The following is a 23,380-nucleotide window of genomic DNA, read 5'->3' on the forward strand; positions in this document are numbered from 1 at the left end:
GTCCTCGCCTTGAGCAACCACTCAAGGATTTCACTAGAATCCCTGTTCCTTAAATTGGCAAATAACTTCCCTTACAATCTGCTGCTTATAAGAGGTACAACTCCCTCCTACTCTGCTGCTTACAAGAGATACAACTCTCTCCTCAAATACCGATTCACACACCGAACCGTGTATACAATAGAATCTGTAAAAACACTCAAAAATGCTTCCGAACAAAAGCTCGTGAGTACAATTCAAATTCTTAATACATTAACATATGATATAACTTGAAGCACAAAATGTATGAAACAATATAATAGTTTATGTATGATATGATTTAACACACAAATCCTTTTTTTTTTATCAAATCTCCCAAAAATGTTTGTATAAAACAATGCTTTGGAGATCTTAGGTTAGATCTTTGAATATAAAGATAGCTTTGTAGATTGCAAAGATGCCAAACACACTTTGTCAAACAAACAATATTTCTCTAAATATTTCAAACTCAATGTGATCTTGACAATATTGACTTAATGTGTATATATATATATACACATTAAGTCAATATTATCAAGATCACATTTAATATATATATATATATATATATATATATATATATGTATGTATCTTTAAGATGATAATGCCAAAGATCAACAAACTTAATATTTGATTTTCAAAAAATATCCTTCAATATGTATATAGATAGTTATGCACTTCTAAGGATATATGTATATTCAAATAGTTTAGATGTATTCAAAAATATCAGTCTTAAACAAAGAATACACTTGAATAAAGAAACTTTAATCAATGGCCAAATACAAAACTTTTCCAAGTATTGAGTTTGTCAAAAACGATTTTTATATGAATGTGAAAACTCAATATCAAGTTTCTCTAAAGATATCAAAACAGATGGTGATATGAGATTCTCTAACAAAACTAAATGTAATAACCAAACCTCAAACCAAGTTGAAGCACAAGATGTGTAATAGAGATCCCTTTAGATTTTCTGAGGTGATTTGTCCGAAGATGATGTGTAGAAACTAGAGTAAAGGCAAAACGTACAATAATTAGCTCAAGTATCTCAATTTTCTTTTCAACAAGATGTGTTCTTCACTTTACGTTGATCTTCTTGTGTTTAGCTTACATACTAGGGTTTACATATTCAACATATATAATGTCTTACCCTTAGAATTGATCTTAACCATTGGATCAAAAGATAGCTTGCGTGTTTGTACAATAAAAATTAAATTTTTAATCTTTCCAGTAATTTCAGACGACTGAGGTCAAGGGCCCAAACGACTGAAGTCATTTTTATCCTTTGAAAAAATAGCTTGGACACAGGGTCAGACGATCGAGGTCAAGGGTCAAACAATCAAAGTGTCGAGTTCAGACGATTGAGGTCAAGGTTCAATCATCTGAGGTGCTTCTACTAGTTTTTATTTTTCACCCATAAATCTTCGAACGACTAAGCTTATTCTTCAAAATGTTTGAGGAAATTCTTCAGTCAACCGAACTTAAAGTTTAGTCATCTAAAGTTCCCAATTTTTGTATATTTACTTTCCAGTTCAAAAATCTATTTTGCTTTCTTTCTTGGCTCTTTTATAAAGACATTTTCCAGGGTTTTGACATTATTTCTAAGTCCATGAATATCTCCTAATGATGGTCATGAAATGCATAAGTCCTAAAGTCATTCTAAGTTATGTTGAGCCTCAAATTAAATCATACGAAAATGTAGATACATGTGGTCTAAGTACCCATTCCCAAGATGTTCTAAAACTTTGCTGCTTGCATCTTGATTCTAATGTAGATACATGTGGTCTAAGTACCCATTCCCAAGATGTTCTTAAACTTTGCTGCTTGCATCTTGATACTCATACTCTCTGAGTTCCATGGATCTTGCCAAGACATGTATGCTTTACTTTATGGCTTCCATGACTCGTTATCCTTCCATGCATGCTTAATATAGATCTTGTTCACAAACTCAGTGCATAGATCAAATATCAAGTAATTTGTTATTATCAAAATCGGATTGAACTTATAGAGTCAACAATCTCCCCCTTTTTGATGATGACAAATACACGAGCAAAAAGAATATATAACAGGTTATGCCTAACAAGGCTCCCCTCGCAATTAATGCATCAAATATTCAATGAATGACACTATGCTCATGTTCATACACAAAGTGTTTAAAAGAATATATAACGGGTTATGCCTAACAAGGCTCCCCCTCAATTAATGCATCAAATATTCAATGAATGACACTATACTCATGTTCATACACAAAGTGTTTAATATGAAATATTCTCATAATAAATATGTGCATGATATTTCAACCATGACATCAACAACAGTTTCACCCCCATTGTATATCTCACCCTTTACATAACATCAATAACAGTTTTTGCTCATTCTTCTTTGCTTCTAATTTGTTTTTATTATTTTTGCTTTCGATTTTTATCCCCTTTTTGACATCAACAAAAAGGTGTATAATAGTAAAACATGAATGAACATACCTTTATGTTTTTCTCTACTTTGAAATCTTAAAGTTTTAATCTTGTTCAATCATTAGATTTTTAACAGACTTTACTTCTCCACTTTTTACATCAACCATCCCCCTTACTAATACATAAATTTCAAAGATTACATGAGGATACCAAATGTTGATTAATGCTATGTCGAATGTGCACAAATACCAAATGTTGATTATTGTTGATTAATGTGATACTAAAACTTGATTAATGTGATACCAAATATTGACTAAGATTATATCAAATGACAATTGATGTAATACCAAGTGATTACAACTTAAGTGATGTTGCTCCCCCTGAATTATATTAGCTAATATAATTCTAAGCAACCTCTCGACTATGCATCAAGCCTAATTCATGCCTAATTTGGATAAACCTATCCTTCGCAAGTGGTTTCATGAATATATCTGCCCATTGTTCATCCGTGCATACAAACTCAAGTGTCATATCCCCTTTTTATACATGGTCATGAAGAAAATGATGACGTATTTCTATGTGCTTAGTTCATAAATGTAATATGGGATTCTTTGAGATGTTTATTGCACTCGTATTATCACATCTAATAGGAATTGTTTCATAACTTAATCCAAAATCCTTCAATTGTTGTTTCATGTATAGCGATTGAGCACAACAACTACCTACTGCTATGTATTTAGCCTTAGCTGTGGAAAGAGCTACTGAATTTTGTTTCTTGAAAAACCAAAAAACTAAGGAATGTCCTAAGAAATGACAAGTACCACTAGTGCTCTTCCTATCCACTTTTCTACCCGCAAAATCAGCATTTGAATAGCTTATAATCTCAAATGATGTGTACGTAGGATACCATAATCCAATTTCCACGGTTCCTATTAGGTATCTAAGTATTCGTTTAACGGCTAACAGATGTGACTCTTTTGGTGCCGCCTGAAATCTTGCGCACAAACATACACTAAACATTATATCAGGTCTACTAGCAGTCAGATATAATAAGCTACCTATCATTCCACAATATAGCTTGACATTTACTAGTATACCTTGTTCATCTTTGTCTAGTTTCAATGAAGCGCTCATAGGTATACCTAGTATTTTTCCATCTTCCATATTAAACTTTTTGAGTATGTCTCTAATATACTTCGATTGATTTATGAATATTCCATGTTTTGCTTATTTGATCTGAAGTCTTAGGAAGAAATTTAGTTCACCCATCATACTCATCTCAAATTCATTTTGCATGGTATTGGCAAATTCATCACACAATTCTTAATTCGTAGCGCCAAATATGATGTCATCTACATATACTTGCACTAGGAGAATGCCATCTTTCTTAGACTTAATGAACAGGGTTGTATCTATCTTTCCTCTTATAAATCCATTTTCTAATAGAAAACCGCTTAACTTTTCATACCAAGCTCTAGGACCTTGCTTTAAACCGTACAAGGCTTTTGTCAGTCTATACACGTGATCTGGATTCTTATGATTTTCAAAGCCTGGGGGTTGTTCTACATACACTTCTTCATTTATATAGCCATTTAAAAATGCGCTTTTGATGTCCATTTGATATAAGTTGAAATCCTTAAAAGCTGCATATGCTAAAAGAATTCGAATGGCTTCCATTCCAGCTGCAGGTGCAAATATTTCTTCAAAATCTATACCTTTTTCTTGATTATATCCCTGAGCTACTAATCTAGCCTTATTTCTCACAACTACTCCATGTTTATCTTTCTTATTCTTATATATCCATTTGGTTCTTATGATTGACTTATCCTTAGGTCTGGGAACTAATGTCCATACTTGGTTTCTCTCAAATTGATTTAATTCTTCTTGCATAGACAACACCCATGATTCATCCTCCATAGCTTCACTCACATTTCTAGGTTCTTCTTGAGATAGAAATGCAAAATGACTAATCATATTCCTAAGAGAGGATCGAGTGACTACTCCACGTAATGGTTCACCTATTATTTGATCAACGGGATGATTCTTTATATATTTCCATTCTCTAGGTGGTTCAATAACCTCATTTTCAGTTTGATCAATTTTAATGGATGGTTCCTTATGTTCATTCTTCTTTTCTAAATTATTCTCAGTGGATAGTTCTTCAAATTCTTTGTTTAATCCAATTTCATCTTCATTAGTTCTTTTGGAGAAGGGATTTGACTCATCGAACACTACATGAATAGATTCTATGACCGTCAATGTTCGTTTGTTATATACTCTATAGGCTTTACTATCGAATGCATACCCTAGGAAGATACCTTCATCATATTTCACATCAAACTTTCCTAGGTGGTCGTTGTCTCTAAGCACAAAACATACGAGTTATGGAATGGCCATAGACCAAACATATCATATTTTCATGTCGTTGTCTCTAAGCACAAAACATTTACAACCAAAGACATGAAAATATGAAATGTTTGGTCTATGGCCATTCCATAACTCGTACGAAGTCTTATTAAGTAAAGGTCTAATTAGAACTTTATTTAGCACATAGCAGGTGGTATTCATTGCCTTAGCCTAGAAGTACTTAGGTAATTTATGTTTGTTAAGCATAGTTCTGGCCATCTCTTGCGCATACCTATTTTTTATTTCAACTACACCGTTTTATTATGGTGTTCTAGGAACTGAGAAATTATGGGCAGTTCCTAATGAATTATAATAGTCTTCCATGCTTTGATTTTTAAATTCTCTACCCCTATCACATCGAATTTTAGTGATTGTATATTCATTTTCATTTTGGATTTTCTTACACAGGTTTATGAATTTTTCACATGCTTCATCTTTGTGGCCTAAGAATAGTACCCATGTGTATCTAGTAAAATCATCAACTATGACAAAAGCCTATGATTTTCCTCTTAAACTTTGAATTGGGTTTGGTCCCAATAAGTCTAAGTGCAACATTTGGAGTGGCCTAGTAGTGGAGATCTCTTTCTTATTTTTAATGCTTGTTCTTGCTTGTTTTCCTAGTTGGCATGCATCACATATTTTATCTTTCACAAAGTTAGTCTTAGGCAGTCCCTTAAGTAATTCTTTCTTAACAAGTTCTGAGATTAAATCCATGTTTGCATGTCCTTGTCTCCTATGCCAAATCTAGCTTATTTCATTCATAGTAGAGAAGCATGTCACACTCTGTGAGGTTAAGTTATCAAGGATTGTGGTATATACGTTTTCATGATGTTCATCGGTGAATAGTATCTTATTATTAGTTTTGTGTTCAACTATGCACTTGTCGTGTTCAAACGATACTTTGTAACCTTTATCACATAGTTGGCTTATACTTAGTAAATTGTGCCTTAAACCTTCCACCAGTAAAACATCATCAATAATTAATGAAGAATTATTACCAACTTTACCTACACCTGTGATCCTTTCCTTAGCATTATCTCCAAAGGTAATGAACCCTTCATCCTTGGGTGTGATGGATATAAACTTCGCTTTATCCCCGGTCATGTGACGTGAGCATCCGCTATCTATATACCATCTATCTTTTGAGGATGCTGATCTTAAACATATATGCAAAACATAATCAAATAACTAGCTTTGGTACCCAGATTTTCTTGGGTCCAGAGGGGTTAGTGCTATGTTCTCCTTTAACTCTCCATACTTTCTTGATTTTGACATCTTTATTTTTGAAAGGACAGTCGAATTGTATGTGACCCAACTTTCTACATTTAAAGCATGTAATATTTCTATAATAATTCTTAGTTGGAATATATGACTTTGACTCTCTTGTAAAATAACCCATGTAAAGATGTCTATTCTTTAGATTTTCCTTCCCATTAAAGGCAAGTCTTTCCTTTTCTAGGGAATTTCTTTGAGATCTTAGGAACTTTTCAAAATTGTTTTGTCCCTCAGTAAATTTACAAATAATTTTAGATTTATCTTTCAAATCCTTTTCTAGCTCCTTAATTTTCAAATCTTTATCTTTTATGGAGGATGCGTGAGATTCATTCTAACACTCATCTAGTTCTTTTTCAGGCATACATCTTTTTCAGGCGTGACAGGTATACATCTTGTTCTTTTTCAGAAACTTGCCAAATTTTTTAGTTAGAGGAGCCATATCATCTTTCGATTCCAAATCACTCTTTTCACTGGAGCTACTGGAAGATGCTTTAAAGGTCGTTACTTTCTTTACTTTTTTCTACTCACTCATCCTTTCATTTATCACCAATTCGTATGTGATGAGTGACCCAATCAGCTCATCCACCGTCATTGCCTTTATGTTCCTTCCTTCAGCTATGGCGGTAGCTTTTGCCTCCTAGACTAGTAATAGAACCCTAAGAATTTTCCTGATCATTTCATATAGTGGGTAAGTCTTACCAAGAGCATGCAAAGACTTTGTGATGTGGGTGAACCTGGTGTACATAGATTGAATTGATTCATTTGGAGTTATTTTAAATGTTTCTATATTTAAGATACACACAATAGGGAAATGTGAAATAAATAATCAAACGCAAGTGGAAATAAAATGAGATAAGGGAAAGAGAAATACAAAACTTAAGATTTTTCGAGGTTCGACATACCCATCCTACGTCCTTGCCTTAGGCAAACTACGTAAGGATGCCACTATACCGCTCCTTAACCTGGGACAGAGCTTACCATTACAATTTGCTGTTTACAAGAGGTATAGCTACCTCCTTACACTCTGCTTGTTAGAAGAGGCGTAGCTTCCTCATCTCAGTTCACAATCCGAACCATCAATAAAAGTGACAAACGATAATTTTGATTACACTCAAATGCTTCCCAATACGCTAATGAGTACAATGAAATCCTAAACACTCTCACAAGATATAACTTGAAGCTTAATGAAGTAAATGTGTTGATCTCAATATGATTTTTGTAATAAAAAACTATATGATCTTTGCATAAAAATATGTATGGCGATTTTCTTCAAAGATCTAAAACCAATGCAATCTATCACCAAAAAAGAATATATGATCTTTGCTTAAAAATATGTATGATGATTTTCTTCAAAGATCTAAAACCAATGCAATATATCACCAAAAAAGAATATATGATCTTTGCTTAAAAATATGTATGATGATTTTCTTCAAAGATCTAAAACCAATGCAATATGTCACCAAAAAATGATTTTTCAAATAATATATGTGTTGGAGATCCTAGGGTTTGCTCTCAAATAGCTTTTGGAAAAAACGTAATATTTGAATAAAAATATGAAAGTGAATGCTTCAAAGATTCAAGCCCTAGTATAAACTTTTTCCCAAAATATTTTTCAAACAAAGGATATATGAAAACTAGGGTTTTTACTCTCACTAAGATTTTAAATATAAGAGTATGAAAGAAAAAAAAACTTTGAAGATGAAGACATACCCAAATAAAATACTTTATTTATCAAATCTCTATAGCAAAGATTCTTGCAAGAGATGTGAGTGAATGCCCTTTGAAAATTGAGAGAATGCCCAAAAGTGTCTGAATATGATAGAGTGTTTGTTAAAGGTTTAAAATAAGTTTTTAGGGTTTGATATTTATAGGCATTTTCGGCATATGGTCGTTTTTTAATCATTGGGTCAATAAAATATATTTTAATTAAAAAAAAATAGGCTCATTGATTGCTGGAGCATTAGGTCTGCCCGACAGACTTGTCGATGAATGGAGAACTATTTGAAGAGTGTCCTTCACTTGATCATCAACGAGATCAGGGGATTAGTCAACAAGAAACCTATTAGAGAGAATTAGTGTCTCGGTATTTTCTTGTTGACGGGCCAGGGGACTAGTCGACGAGTGGCTTGTTTTTCAGCCCAATTAAACTTCTAAAATGCAGATCCAACCTAGGTTAAGTGTATATGAATATGTCCTGAAAAATGTAAATACACTGACCCTAGCATGCATGTTTTTTAGGACATATTCATTTACACTTGACCTAGGTTGGATATGCATTTTAGAAGTTTAATAGGGCTGAAAAACAAGGCACTCATCGACTAGTTCCCTGGCCGATCGACGAGCAAATACCGAGACACTAATTTTCTCTAATGGGTCCCTTGTTGACTAATGCTCTGGTCTCATTAATGAGTAAGTGAAGGACACTCTTCAAATAGTTCTCCACTCATCGACGAGTCTGTCGGGCAGACCTAATGCTCTAGCAATCAACATGCATATTTTTTTTTAATTAAAATATATTTTATTGACCCAATGATTAAAAAACGTCCATATGCTGAAAATGCCTATAAATATCAAACCCTAAAAACTTATGAGACATGTGAACATAGATAAGACTAACTACAAATTACAACTGAAAAAAATGAATTGTCTTCATTCTTTTGCTCTTCTACTTCCATGGAATGAGTCAAGTCATATGCAATTCAAGTTCCTTATGATTTCCTTAGCATCCTTACCATCTGCGCGTGCTATGTAATAATACTATTCAAAATCTCAATGCACAGGTAAGATACTAAGTGATTTGTCATTATCAATACAAGATTGAACTCATAGAGTCAACAATCTCATGATTACTTGATTCACTTTCTGAGTCACTTGAACTTGAGTCATCCCAAGTTGCTTTCATTACTCTATTTTTCTTCTTCTTGGCATCTTTCTTGAGTTGTGGACAATTAGGTTCAATATGTCCTAATTTCTTAAAATTATAACAGGTAGGGGGTTCATTCTTTGTTTCTCTCTTATTTGTCTCATCCTTATCTATTTTTGATCCTCCAAATTTTCTAGCGAATCTCTTGTTCTTATTAAAGAATTCTCCTAAGCATCTAGTGAACAAGGCTAGATCATCGTCATCTCCCCCGTCATCCTCTTCCTCCTTAGAACTATCCTTTGAAGCTTTTAGGGCTAATGATTTCTTTTGTTTATTACCCTCAGTAGCTCTTTCATTCATCGCCATCTTATACGTGTGAAGCGAACCTATTAATTCATCCAAGGAAGTAGTTTTTAGATTTATACCCTCAGTTATGGCCATAGTCTTAGGTTACCAGATAGGAGGAAGTCCTTTCAGAACTTTCCTAATCACCTCATAGGTAGAATATTTTTTACCTAGTGCATTAAGGGAGTTGATTATATGGATGAACCTAGTGTACATACTAGTTATGGATTCTTCTGGGTTCATCCTAAAGGCCTCATACTCACTGATGAGTATGTCAATCCTATTATCCCTAACATCTACGGTTCTCTCATAAGTAACCTCTAACTTGCCCCAAATTTCCTTAGCTGATTTACAGATCATAAATCTATTGAATTTGTTTGCATCTAAGGCATAATAAAGCGCATTCATTGCACTAGAGTTAATTTGCATTTGTTTCATGTCTACATTAGTTAATTCTATTTCTTACTTAGGAACTTCTTTGTTGTCTATAGTTTTAGCTGTAATCAATTCACCATGTGTGACTAGTTTCCATACTTTATAATTCATGGTTAGCCAAAATATTCTCATTTGTTGCTTCCCAAAGGTGTTGTTTTCACTGTAGAAGATGGGAGGTCTAGGTGAAGATTGGCCTTCGCTAAATGGGGAACTTTTAAGTTTGCCATAGGGATCTTTGTAGCTACTTGTTAGGATATACTATAGCCTATGCTTTGATACCAATTGAAATTAGGATGTAACACCAAGAGGGGAGTGAACTGGGTTCTTTAAAAATTATTTGTGGAATTTATTTAATTTAACCCTTCATTGTTCTATCTTCTAATATATATATGTGTGTGTGTGTGTGTGTGTGTAGCAATTAAAACTATGACAATCACGAGCCTTTAGATATGATTATAGAAATTATTGCACAATCTAAATTTATAATATGAGATAAACACACTCAACGGAGCACTTGTTCCAAATTTAACTTTCAGTTTGATTTAAGAAGATTCACAACAATGTACTCATGAAAAAATTCGTTGATTTGATTTATGCCTTAATGAAACAATCAATATTAAGATATAAATTTCAGCAACAAAAATAATTTCTTTCAAAACTGATTATTGTATGCCACTTGTTTAACTTTGGCACGTATGCAAAAATTTGAAAATCAATTCACAATCATTTAATTCTCAAAATCAAAGGTGTAAGCTTTTCTAAATGTTCAAATCAATGCTTTAATCATACAACTAATATATATTTAATCACAATGATATGTCTAGGAAGTTCACAACTTTCAGTAATATTTCCCTTTTCAACAGGTTCTTAAATATTCAACAAAAACTCAAACATTCAACGAATTGTAATATTAAGCAAGATGTAATCTTCTATATGTTCTTATGAAAATAAACACATGCACGCAGTTAATATCTTGCAAAAATTAAAAAAGGTAGGGAAGAAGAATCTGAACACTATTGTTTCTACAAGGTTCGGTCGCAGCCTACATCCTTGCCCCAAGCAACCCACTGTGAAGATTTCCTTTTTCAACTTCATTACTAGGTGAAGTTACAACCTCTCTCCCTCAATGGTGGAGTTCGCCTCTCTAGTGAGAATCCCCTCTCACTAGGCAATGATTTAATCCATGAACCATAAAAATACAACAAATAGTAAAAACTTTCTTATACAAAGAAAATGTTAGAATTGGTGTATTCCCAAGAGGGGGGGGGGGGTGAATTGGAATTTTAAAACTTTTTCACCAAGGTTGATCTATGCAACAACGGTATGTACACAACCTAGGAACAGTCTATACAGTTTCCAAGTGCGTAGATAAATATACTGTGAAAATTAAGTCATACGCATCATTCACCCATAACATACACGTGCGGTAAATATAAAATACAGAAATATAAGCAAACACACGATATGTTATCGGGGTTCGGCCAACTGTGCCTACGTCCCCGCCTCAAGCTTGCAAGCTTGAGGATTCCACTAATAGCTTACTTAAGGGTGGAGCAGCACCGTTTACAACCAGGTCAAATTAAAACAGGGCTGACCTCAACCTTAACCAGGTCAATTAGCGGGGCTGACCTCAACCTACACGCCTTAATAGGACGACGCACCTAGCTTTCTTAACCGGGTCTAAGCCAATCCGGGACTATTCCAGGGCTAGTCTCCCTCTTCAGGCCCGTGCCTGGAAATACAACAGTATTTAAAATACAATCAAATGGTACAATGAATAAGCTTTCAAGTAAAGCAGATGTGTACCCAAATACGCGCAATTACAAACACCATAGTATGATTCAATATGTAAGCTCATTGTGGTCTAAGATGTCAACTCTCAAATAGATTTACTATCGTTGTAATGAGTGCGTGAGAGTGCAAACCTAAATGATCTTTGTATCACAGGATATTCAATCTAAGTGTTCAAACAAAGATATTATCCAAACTTCATATATTTCAATCAACATGTTTTCTCAATGCATATATGTATATGAAGCTCTAGCAATGTATTTGGTTTGCAAAAAGAGTTTAATCTTTGTATTCAACTATAGATATAAATCAATGAATATTGCAACAAAGATTTCTTTTCTCACACAAACAAATATCTCTGTAAAGATTTATCAAGACAAAGCACACTAGATATTTGAAAGCATTTTGAAAATGTTTTGCAACCAAAAACAAATACAATCTTCTTAAGATGTTGCAATGAAGGTGCAAATTGTAGAAGATCTATCAAAGTCTTCTTAGGATAGACTTATTAACAAAGTCTCCTAAGAATACTTAGGTTTAGCTCTCAATGAAAATATATCAATCAAATATGAATGGGAGAGCAAATCTATTAAATATAAACACTTAAAACCAACTTACAAATGATGTAGGCAATATGGGAAGGTAAGATTGAGTGTGTGGAGCTTGGAAATGAGTATTATAGGGTTTTGGTTTTTCAAAGAATTTTCCCTAATCAAAGTGGCTAATCACTCTCTAACTTTCTCAAATGAATTCATATATATAGGCAAGGGAGAAAATATGACCGTTGGGGACCTATTGGGTATTATTAGAAAAGTTTAATGACGTTTAAGGCATTTTAACCTTGTTTAAAAATATTAACTGCGGTAAAAAAATCAGGGCAACCCGAGAGGTCCGGTCGATCAGAAACGGTTCAGTCGACCAGGACTCAAATGGCTCAGTCGACCAGGGGTATTTTGAACTGAGTGGTCAGTCGACCGAGGCAAGGCGATTTTCCAAATTCCTGAGGTTCGGTCAACCGGGCCTTTTTGAACTGAAGGGCTCGGTCGACCAGACCGTTGGGAATTCTCCCAAGACCCTATGGTTGACCAGGTAGTTGGAGTACAAAAAGTGGTCGGTCGACCGAGAGGTCAAAATGTTGACTCCCAGGTGGTTCGGTTGACCAGCAAGAAATGAACTATGAAGTTCGGTCGACTAGGCCAAGAATGAACTGTTTTGGCCGGTCAATCGAAAGTGCACCAAGTGTGCATTTCGGTCCCGTATTGACCCAGGCAAGTCTTATTCAAGTGCCTAACAAACATATGATTATATGTGTGTGTCCTAAGGTCACTTGGGGTCCAATTTGAAGACACCGAAAAAGTCCGGTGTCGGTCGACCGAAGGTCGACCAAAGGTGAACCCTAAGGTCTTTCTACGGTCCTTTCTCATTCATGGTTCGGTTTGAGCTTACAAAATAAATGATGCACGTGATGTGTGTGAGCTTATTACAAACCAAATGCCCTAATTACTATTACAGACCAATATAAATTTATTACAATGAATATGTTTTGGTCTTCAAGCTTCTCTTGCTTTGTGCACATCTTGATCTTATCATTCTTGATTCCTATACAAAACCTCAAACGCTCATTAGATACAATGAGTATTTGTCATAATCAAAACCGGGCGTGACCAATAAGGTCAATAGAAAAGTTCCTCAAATAAGTAGATTAGTACACGTTAGATTCAAAATAATACTTCAAAATAAAAATATAAAAGTTGAAGCTCAAAGTATATCACCAGAACTGATTAAAGATTTGATTTTTAAAAGATCAAATTAGTTTCTCGAAGTGAAACAATCAAGAAAACAACAGCCACCTTATGCAGACAAGAGTATACAAAATTTGTGCGTGTCGTTCACTTTTCAAAATGTGTTCTTGCCCAAATGTGTGAGAATAATATGCTTAAATAGTGCAAAAGGGTTTCAAAAACATTCCTTAGAATTTTATCTCAATTTGAAAACCATTTACACAATATGTGGAAATAAGATCAACACTGTCAAACGTTTAAACACACGCTTCAGTTGCCTATACTTGAAGGGTCAGTTGCCTGTGCTCTTTTAAAATTAGCATATTCTAAAAGTCAGAATGAGGTCAGTTGCCTGTGCCTGATAGGTCAATAGCCTATGCCTATTTTGTTTGAATATTTTCAAACACAGATGCACCACAGTCGCCTGATGACTTAAAATCAGTCGCCTGCCCTACAAAAAAACTTGTTTTTCAATATTTTTGGTTCCAAACTTAATTCTCATATTTGAAAACTCAATTTGGACTTTGAGAAAAAAAATTTCCATGAATAAAATCAAGTATCTAAGTCCAATGACATATCCTGGGAGCTTCAATAAGTCAATATTGAGTTTTGAAGTACTTACATAAGACTTCTATTTGACTATTCTATCTAAGTGCTTAAGTCTTCATGTTGTGAAGCTTCCAATATGTCTTCTGAGTTTTGTGCAGTGCTTCAACAAGCTTTATGTCTTACATGACTTGAACTTTCATGTTTATCAGGTCTCGTAGCCTTACGTGTGATTGTCCATTCAAGCTCTTTAAGCATATCCACTTGAAACCTTAAGATCACTTAAGTCCTGAAACCCAAACTTGCATAGACATGTTAAGTAACCTTAATTTGTTATCATTAAAATGAGATTAAGCCTTATTAGGCCAACACGTATTTTTTTTCAAGGTTCGGCTTACCACCTACGTCCTTGCCTCAAGCGACGTGTTGTGAGGATTTCATTTACCGCTCCGTTTAATAGGTCATGTATCCCTTTCTCCATTGGCAAGTGGAGACCCATCTCTAATGAGAACACCCTCTCGCTAAGCAACGATTCAAAACCCTGAACCGTCAATTTATAAAACAAGCAATACAAATAGTTCATACAATAAAAGTACTCTCAGCAAAGCAAAATTTATACAAGATAAAGCACTATATACTTCAAGAAATCAATATAGAATTGAAGCTCACAAAGACTTCTAAAGTAATATGATTGTAGGATTAAGAATTTAGAAAATGAGAATTAGAATTTTGTCTTGGGCTTTTAGCAAGAACTCATAACAGTTTATAAGAGTGTATATCAAAAGTATAGCAAAGATTTGAATTGTATATGTGAGTACTGGTTACCCTAATTTTCCAAAAAGTAATCTTTATATAGAGTAGGAAAATATTGCTACCGTTTTCCCCAAGTTTGGAAACCAAATCATTCGAATTTGGAAAGAAATCAATGCTGCTAACAAGTTTAAAACATAAACTTCAATCACCTGAACCATAAGGTTAGTCGCCTGAACTAATTCAAAATAGTGCTCCAGAAGAGGCAGTAGCAGTTCAATTGCCTGACCCTGTTCTGTTTTATTATTAACACTGGCAATAGCATATCAGTCGCCGGAACACTATACCACTTAGTGTTTTTCAAATTTTGATTCCAAAACTTGTTTTTATTTACTTTGAAAAGTATTTTGGACCTTATAAAAATATTTTCCATAATCTAAATCAGGTCTCTAAGTCTAGAATAAATCCTAAGAGCGTCAAACACAATATTGAACTTAGAAGTACTTACATGAGACTCTAAAAAGATAAATACAAATAAATTCATAAGTCTTCATGTCGTATAACTTCAATAATTGTCCGAGCTTTGATCAACTCTTCAGTACGCTTCATATTCTTCATGACTGGTAGCTTTATGTTTAAGATTCATTCAATCCTTTCTAAGTAGAACCATCTTACTTTATAAAACACTTGAATTTTGAAACTAAACTTGAAAGCACAATTAGTAACCTTAATTTGTTATCATCAAAACAAGATTAAGCCTTATTAGGCCAACACTACACTTGGACACACACACACACACACACACACACACCCAGCCTATCTACTATAGTAATATGATGTTTTGTTGAAAAATAATATATGATTATGAAAGAGAAAAAATCATATAAATCATTGAAATAAATGAAAAAAAAAAAAGATTAATATAATGAAATTTGCATACAAAAATTAAAAAACATAATTAGAGGCATAATATCCTTGATTTGATAATGTACTATGTGAATGAATTGACTTAATAGCAAGAAAGTTCTTTTTATAAACTACCTATATGTAGTATTGATAACTATATTTTTTTTCTTCCACTAACTATATCCTCTTGTTCCAATTTTGTAACCCATCTAACAAAGCAATCAAAAAGATAAGTAAGCATGACTTACACAGATCAAAACAAAAAAGAAAAAGAAAATAAGAGTTATAAAATTTAATGTTTTTTGGATATTAATTTGTATTTTTTTCTCAATATAACTCACACCAATAGCCCATAAACCTTGAGTAAGAAAGAGAATGTGAAATTTTTAGCTACCTTTCCTTTTCTTAACATTCTATAGTATTCAAAATATTTTTCAAATTGATTTGTCTTTAGTTCTAAAAAGAAGTTTTTTTGGGCTTCCAATTCTTTCAAACACCAAGAAGGCATGACCAATGGACCCACTCTAAAAAATAGTGCACAAAATGCAATGGTTTTTCCAACATGAAGCGGGTTTTGACAAACCCACTTTGAACATTGTCACTAACCCATTGCCGGATATATCAACATACTCATTTATTTAACACATTCCAATCATTCTCAATTTCTTTTCTAGGCTTGGTTGACTTGCCAATAATGGATAATGGAAATTTTTTACAGTAAAAAAGTCCTCCATTTTTCCTTTCTAAATGCAAGGATGACTCCTATCCAAATAGACCATCATGATAGTGTTCATCTCCATGACTACATACCAACCAAGCTTTGATTCCATTATTGGAGAAGGGAGTTATGGAGGTGATGGCCAAAACACAATAGCCTAAGATAAACCTTCTCCTAGTCGAAGTCAACATAAGTAGTGTGGCAATGTTCTGGAGAGGGGTCCTGAATGGCAAGGAATGATAACAATATTGATGGTTGATGGAGTCACCACTAATTTGTTATTTTATTAGGTGCAATTAGTTCATCTAACTACTATTCGTTGATTGGTCTTTAGACTAATCCTAAGGCCAAGAAACTAGTAATCATGGTCTTCTTTTACAAAAGTTGGGATCAGGCAACTGACATTTTTGTGCTAATGTTTTTTGAGCAAATAGAATCGAGACAGGTGACTAACACTTAAACATCCAGTTGACAAACTCAACACTGAGTTTTGAAAATACGCTGAACTTAAAAAGCTTAGGCGATTGACCATGGCGGTACAATCAACTGAAGTTCATGTTTTAACTTTAAAATAGCGTTGGGAAATTTTCCAAAACTGATTTCTTGACTCCCAAACTTGGAGAATACTTGGGAAATACAACAAGAAACTTGGGAAAATGATAATATACTTTACTACTCTATAAATACTTCTTATTTTCACAAATTATAGACACATATCAAGCACATACAAATTACAAACTTAGAGTTGTCTTACTGAAATTCTTACTGAAATACTGATGTGCTATTGCTGATACAATCCACGGATTTCTTATCTAATTTGACCCCTAGTGATATTCATCTGAGCTTCATTATTCTATATTATTTATTATTTGAAGTATACTGATTTTGAATTGTACCAATATGCTCTAACTGAGAGTTCTACTTGTACAAACAAAAGTTGTTCCTCGTTTTTGTTTTCTTGACGATTCAGGATTGTTGGATCATTGCCCAGCAAGAGCGTGTTCTCGTTAGAGAGGGATCTCCACCTGGAATGGAGAGAGGTTGTAACATCACCTAGTAAAGAAATTGGAAAGGAATCCTCATAGCGTGTTGCTTGGGGTAAGGATGAGGCCGCTGGCCAAACCTTGTGAAAAATTTGGTGTTCCTCTTTTCTTCCCTTAATATCTTTACATTCTTATAAGTATAAAAATTGCACGTATGCTTATTTAAATTGTTAAGAACTTGTTGAATATTTGGGAATTGCTGGAATATTGATTATCTTTAATCAAAGGAACTCTATTGATTGTTTATTGGTTTGAAAAATCAGGTTATACTTGAATACTGAATTGCGGAGTATTGGGAGTTGGCCAAAATTCTAAATATTGAAGATTTTAAGAATAATAGTTGAAATAAACCTTATTAATTTATCAATAAATATATATTGTAGGGGTTTTGAGATCAATCTTATAAAATTCTATCTTGATATTTATTATTGGAATTTAACAACTAATCTTTAATATGGTTCATTTGTAAAAGATTGAGTTTGGATTATGATAACATATTTTCATGCTAAGGATTGTTGGCTGTGCTTATAAGGTTGCTGATCAATATTATTGTGATTGTGTGACTGTTAGAAATTAATTTGAAAGGGGTAATACTTAACTAAAGTATTTGTAAATCTAAGTTATTAAGAAAAATTTAAAAACAAAATTCACCCCCCCTCTTGGGAGTACACCTCAATTCTCATTAAGTATAAATTAATTAAATAAAAAGTTGGTGCGATCCAAGGAAATTAGACTAGTTCAAATGGCTTGAACTAGGTCAACAGGTCAATTTGAGTTGACCTGGGTCAAGTCAGATTGATTAGGTTAAAGGGAGAGGGAAAGGCGAAAGATAGCATTGACTCTATGAGTCCAATCCTGTTTTGATAATGACAAATCACATAATATCTTTCCTATGCATTAAGATTGTGAATAGGATCATTACTTAGTATGCGCGGAAGGTAAGGAAGTTATGGAAGCCATGAGGAACTTAAAGCATATACAACCTGACACACTCCATGGAATTAGAAGAGCGCATGGAAGAAGCAAACTTCAAGTTTTTCGATTGTAATGGGTATTTAGTATTTGATTGTATTTACATATCTCACATGATAGAGTTGTAAGCTCACAATAACATATAGATGGACCTTAGGATACATGCATTATATGAAAATTTACACTCACTTATCCTAGGTTGACTCGGGCTGAATAAGGCAGTCGTCAAAGAACCCTATGGTCTCATCGACGCACGTATGAAGGCCACTCAGCGACGAACGTTTTGTTCTCATTGACGAGAAAATACCAAGAGCTCAAAAATCTCAAATAGTCCTCTCGTCAAGAAACCCTTGTTCTCATCGATGAACAAGTGTTGAATACTTGACGACAAAGCTCGCGGTGCAAAGCGACATATCAGCGCGGACATAGATGAAAACCTTTTATTTTAAATGATCCAACAGCCATAATTTGATCAAATACTGAGAACACTTATAATTATAAGCTCTAAACCCTAGAGCATCACTTTTTGCATACATGTTGAGAGCCTTGAATGTATTACAAACTTCTTTCCTGCACTCCAAAGCATTCACTCAAATCTTTTGCAAACAACTTGGGTATTGAGGTTTGGTAAACAAAGTATCATTTTTGACATATTGATATTTATTCTCAATGTTTTGTACTCTCATATTCATTTTGTTAAATATTTCTTGAGAGTAAGAAGTTGAGTTCTTCATATATATATATATATATATTTATGTAAAAAAAATCTTTAAAGGGTTTGAAAATATTCACTTTTATCCAAAGTTTTAATCTCAGCTCAATTATTGCAAAACATATGTCATTAGATCTTTGAAGCAAACATGTCCTTCAAATATTTTATAAAGATCATATTGTAGATTAGATATTTGGAGCAAAACTGATTGATTTAGATCTTTGGAGAAAAACTGATTTACATATATTTTACAAAGATCATTTAGTTGGATTCAATCTTTGAAGCATAATAGTTATATCAATTTTTGTACAAAGATTACTAAAAAACTTTATTGACCATATCACATACACTCATTGAGCTTCATGATATATCATCAGAGTATGTATTAGGATTTCAATTATACTCATTAGCTTGTTGAGAAGCATTTGAGTTTTGTAGAAAATTGTAATCATTTTCGTTGTATTGACGGTTCGGGTTGTGAACCGTAGTGAGGAGGAAGCTACGCCTCTTGTAAGTAGCGGATTGTAACGGGTAGCTCCATCCTGGCTAAGGAGCAGAATTACTGGAATCCTTGAGTGGGTTGCTCAAGGCAAGGATGTAGGCCAGGTTGGCTGAAGCTCCTAAAAATATGCATTTGCATCTTTCTTCCCTCATCTCCTTTTAATTTCCGCTTCATTGTCAATCTTGCATGTTTGTATGTTGCCAAATATTACGAGCACTTGAGACTTAATTGAGTATCATTGAGTTTATTAAGACATTAATTTAAATTAAACTCATTAGATAGCTTAACAAATTTAAATCTAAGAATTCCCTAACTTGTGATTATTTTTTTAAAATATTAGAATAGGGATTAAGTGATAAAATAAATTTAAATAATTTTTAAATACCCAATTCACCCCCCTCTTGGGATTACACCTATATTAACATTTTGTATCAGAGAAAAGTTACACTAGACTTAAACGTTTTTTGTATAAAAGATCATGATGGCACACATCGGTGTTACTCCATTTGGTGAAGGACACTCATCCACACGACCACCCATTTTTTGTGGTGTAAATTATACTTATTGGAAACAAAGAATGTGCATCTTCCTTAAAAATGTTGATTGGAAAGTATGGAAGATTGTCTCCAGAGTAGACCATGTCCCTATGAAAATCATTGATAAAGAAAGTTTACCTAAGACTGAAGAGGAATACATATATGATGATTGGAAATCAGCTCAAGGTAATGCCACAACTATAAATCTTTTGTACTGTGCATTAGATGTAAATGAGTTTAACAGAGTCATGACCTATAAGACTACTAAAGAAAATTGGGAAAAATTAGAATTCACTTATGAAGGTACCAAAGATGTAAAGGTTAGTAGGATAGATAGGCTCACTAGTGAATACAAAGCTTTTAAAATGACTGCTGATGAATCTATTCTGTCTATATACACGAAATTCACCCACATCGCAAATTCTTTACATGCTTTTGGTATAACGTACCCCACTTATAAGGTGATCAAGAAAATTCTCAAGGGACTACCACCAGTCTGGGAAGCAAAAGGCACTGCTATAGCTGAAGAATGGATCCTAAAGGCGATGATAGTAGATGAGATGATCAGGTCACTCATAGCATACAAGCTGACAATATATGAAAGATAGAATGAGTAGAATAAGACAAAGAAAGTAACAGCCCTCAAAGCTTCATCTAGCAATTCTAGTGATGTGAGCATTTCAGAATTAGAGGATAACATGGCTCTTCTAACTAAGAAATTTGAAAAGTTCCTGAAAAAGAATAGGAAGTACACCAGAAAAATCCAGGACTCAAAAATAGAAGAGGATGAGTCAAGCAGAAGGAAGCAAAAGGATGATCCTCCTATGTGCTATAATTGCAGAAAAGTTGGGCACATCAAGCCAGATAGTCCCCAGCTGAAGAAAGTATCCAAAAAGAAGAAAAAGACATTAAAAGTTGGTTGGAATATACATAGTACTAGTAGTTCAGACTCTGAATCTAGCGATGACTAGATTGCAAATTTGTGTCTGATGGCTTACAAAGACCATGAGGTACAATCTTTTTGCTCTACCTCATCTTATTATTCCAGTGATATAGAAAATGAAAATAGCATGCTTTCTTATGATGAACTGCAACAGAAATATTTGTATACTCTTAAAATGCTTGAGAAAATGAATAAGAAAAATTCTGATTTGAAATTAAAATTAAAGAAATTTTCAAAATTGGTAGAAAGTCAAAATAAATCTCTTGCATCCTTAATAAAAGACAAGGATTTGAAAATTGGGGAGTTAGAAAGAAATTTGAAAAATAAATCTAAGATTATTTGTAAATTTATAGAGGGTCAAAATAATTTTGAATAACTCCTTGGAGCTCAAAGAAATTCTCTAGAAAAGGAAGGTCTTGGTTTTAATGGAAAGGAAAACCTCAAATAGAGACATATTTACATGGGATATTTTGTGAGAGAATCGAAATCTTATGTTCCAATTGAACACTCTTATAGATATACCATATGTTTTAAATGTAAGAGGTTAGGTCACATAAAATTTGACTGTCCATTTAAGAACAAAGATGTTAAAATTAAGAAAGTCTAGAATGTTAAACGAGAGTCTAGCACTAACCTCCATGGACCCAAGAAAATCTGGGTACCAAAAGTAGCTATCTGATTATGTTTTGCAGATGTGCTTGAAATTGTCTACTTCAAAGGACAATTGGTATATGGATAGCAGATTCTCGTAACATATGACAAGAGATAAAGCTAAATTTGCATCTATTACATCCAAAGATGGAGGATTCGTTATATTTGAGGATAACTCAAAAGGTAAAATTATTGGAGTTGGTAAGGTTGGTAAGAAACCTTCCCTTATTATTGATAACGTGTTATTAGTTGATGGTCTAAAACATAACCTATTGAGTATAAGTCAATTGTGTTATAAAGGTTATAAAGTCTCATTTGAACATGACAAATGGACTGTAGAAAATAAATCTAAAAACAATATATTGTTTACTGCTAATTGTCATGAAAATGTCTACACCACTACCTTTGATAATCTTGCTTCTCAACACGTAACTTGTTTTTCTGCTATATATGAAGCTAGTTGGCTTTGGCATTGGAGATTAGGACATGCAAACATAAACTTATTATCCAAACTGGTAAAAGGAGAATTAGTTAAGGGAAAACAAATAAAATCAGGCTTTAAGAAGAAGAAAGCTATCTCCACCACTAGACCACTTCAAATGTTGCACTTAGATATATTTGGTCCTAATTGAACTCATAGTCTAGGTGGTAAATTATATGCTTTCATCATTGTTGATGACTATTATAGATTCACATGGGTACTGTTTCTTGCACATAAAGATGAAACATGTGAAAACTAATAGCTTTGGTGTATTCACAAGAGGGGGGGGGGTGAATTGGAAATTTAAAATTTATCTCCTAGGTTTAGCTAATCTAACAGTAGTATATTCGTAACCTAGGGTCTGTCTATACAATTCCAAATGCGCAGATAAATAAAATGTGCAGAAATTAAATGATGCGACGACATTCACAATATAACATGCATATGTGATAAATAAATTATGGAAAAATAAAATGCACACACGATATGTTATTGGGGTTCGACCAATACTACCTACATCCCCACCTCTAGCTCACAAGCTTGAGGATTCCACTAATGGCTCACTTCACGAGTAAAGCAACACCAGTTACAATTAGGTTAATTAGTGGGGCTGACCTCAACCTACACCTTACCAGGATGGCGCACCTAACTTTCTTAACCAGGTGTAAGCCCATCCGAAACTATTCAACATAGCAAGTCTCCCTCTTCAGGCCCGTGTTTGGAATAGAACAAATGTGAAATACAAAATTTTGCGTACACAAAAATATGCTTCTTACACTAAGCATATTATGTACCACTAAGCATAGTATAATCAATCAATCAATGCACCTTAAGAATGTATGAACTATAAGGTCGGTGCTCTACATGTGTAATCAACACTCAGAATAATGAATTTATCTAATTAAGCACAAGAGTGTATTTTTGAACAATCTTTGAAACTATGTATCACTATATCTCAATCACAAGCTTAGGGTTTCAAATATTACTATCAATGGTATTCTAAATATCTCTAAAAAATACTTTCTCAATATTCAAGCACAAGGAGATATTTAAAAATAATCTAGTAAAAATATTTTTGCACACACAAAATACAAGCCCAAATGAGTGTTGCAATAAATAATGCAAAGACCCACTTAGCTTTAGGATTGTTCGCACATAAGATTTATCAAATTAAATCGGTGGAAAAATCCTTTTTTATTATTCAATATGAAAATCAAATATCTCAAACAAGATTTTCAAATGCTCAAGCACAAGAGATATTTTTGAAAAACAAGCTTTGTCAAAAATATTTTTCTTCACAA

This window comes from Malania oleifera, chromosome 3 (assembly GCF_029873635.1).
Source record: "Malania oleifera isolate guangnan ecotype guangnan chromosome 3, ASM2987363v1, whole genome shotgun sequence".
Taxonomy (NCBI): domain Eukaryota; kingdom Viridiplantae; phylum Streptophyta; class Magnoliopsida; order Santalales; family Ximeniaceae; genus Malania; species Malania oleifera.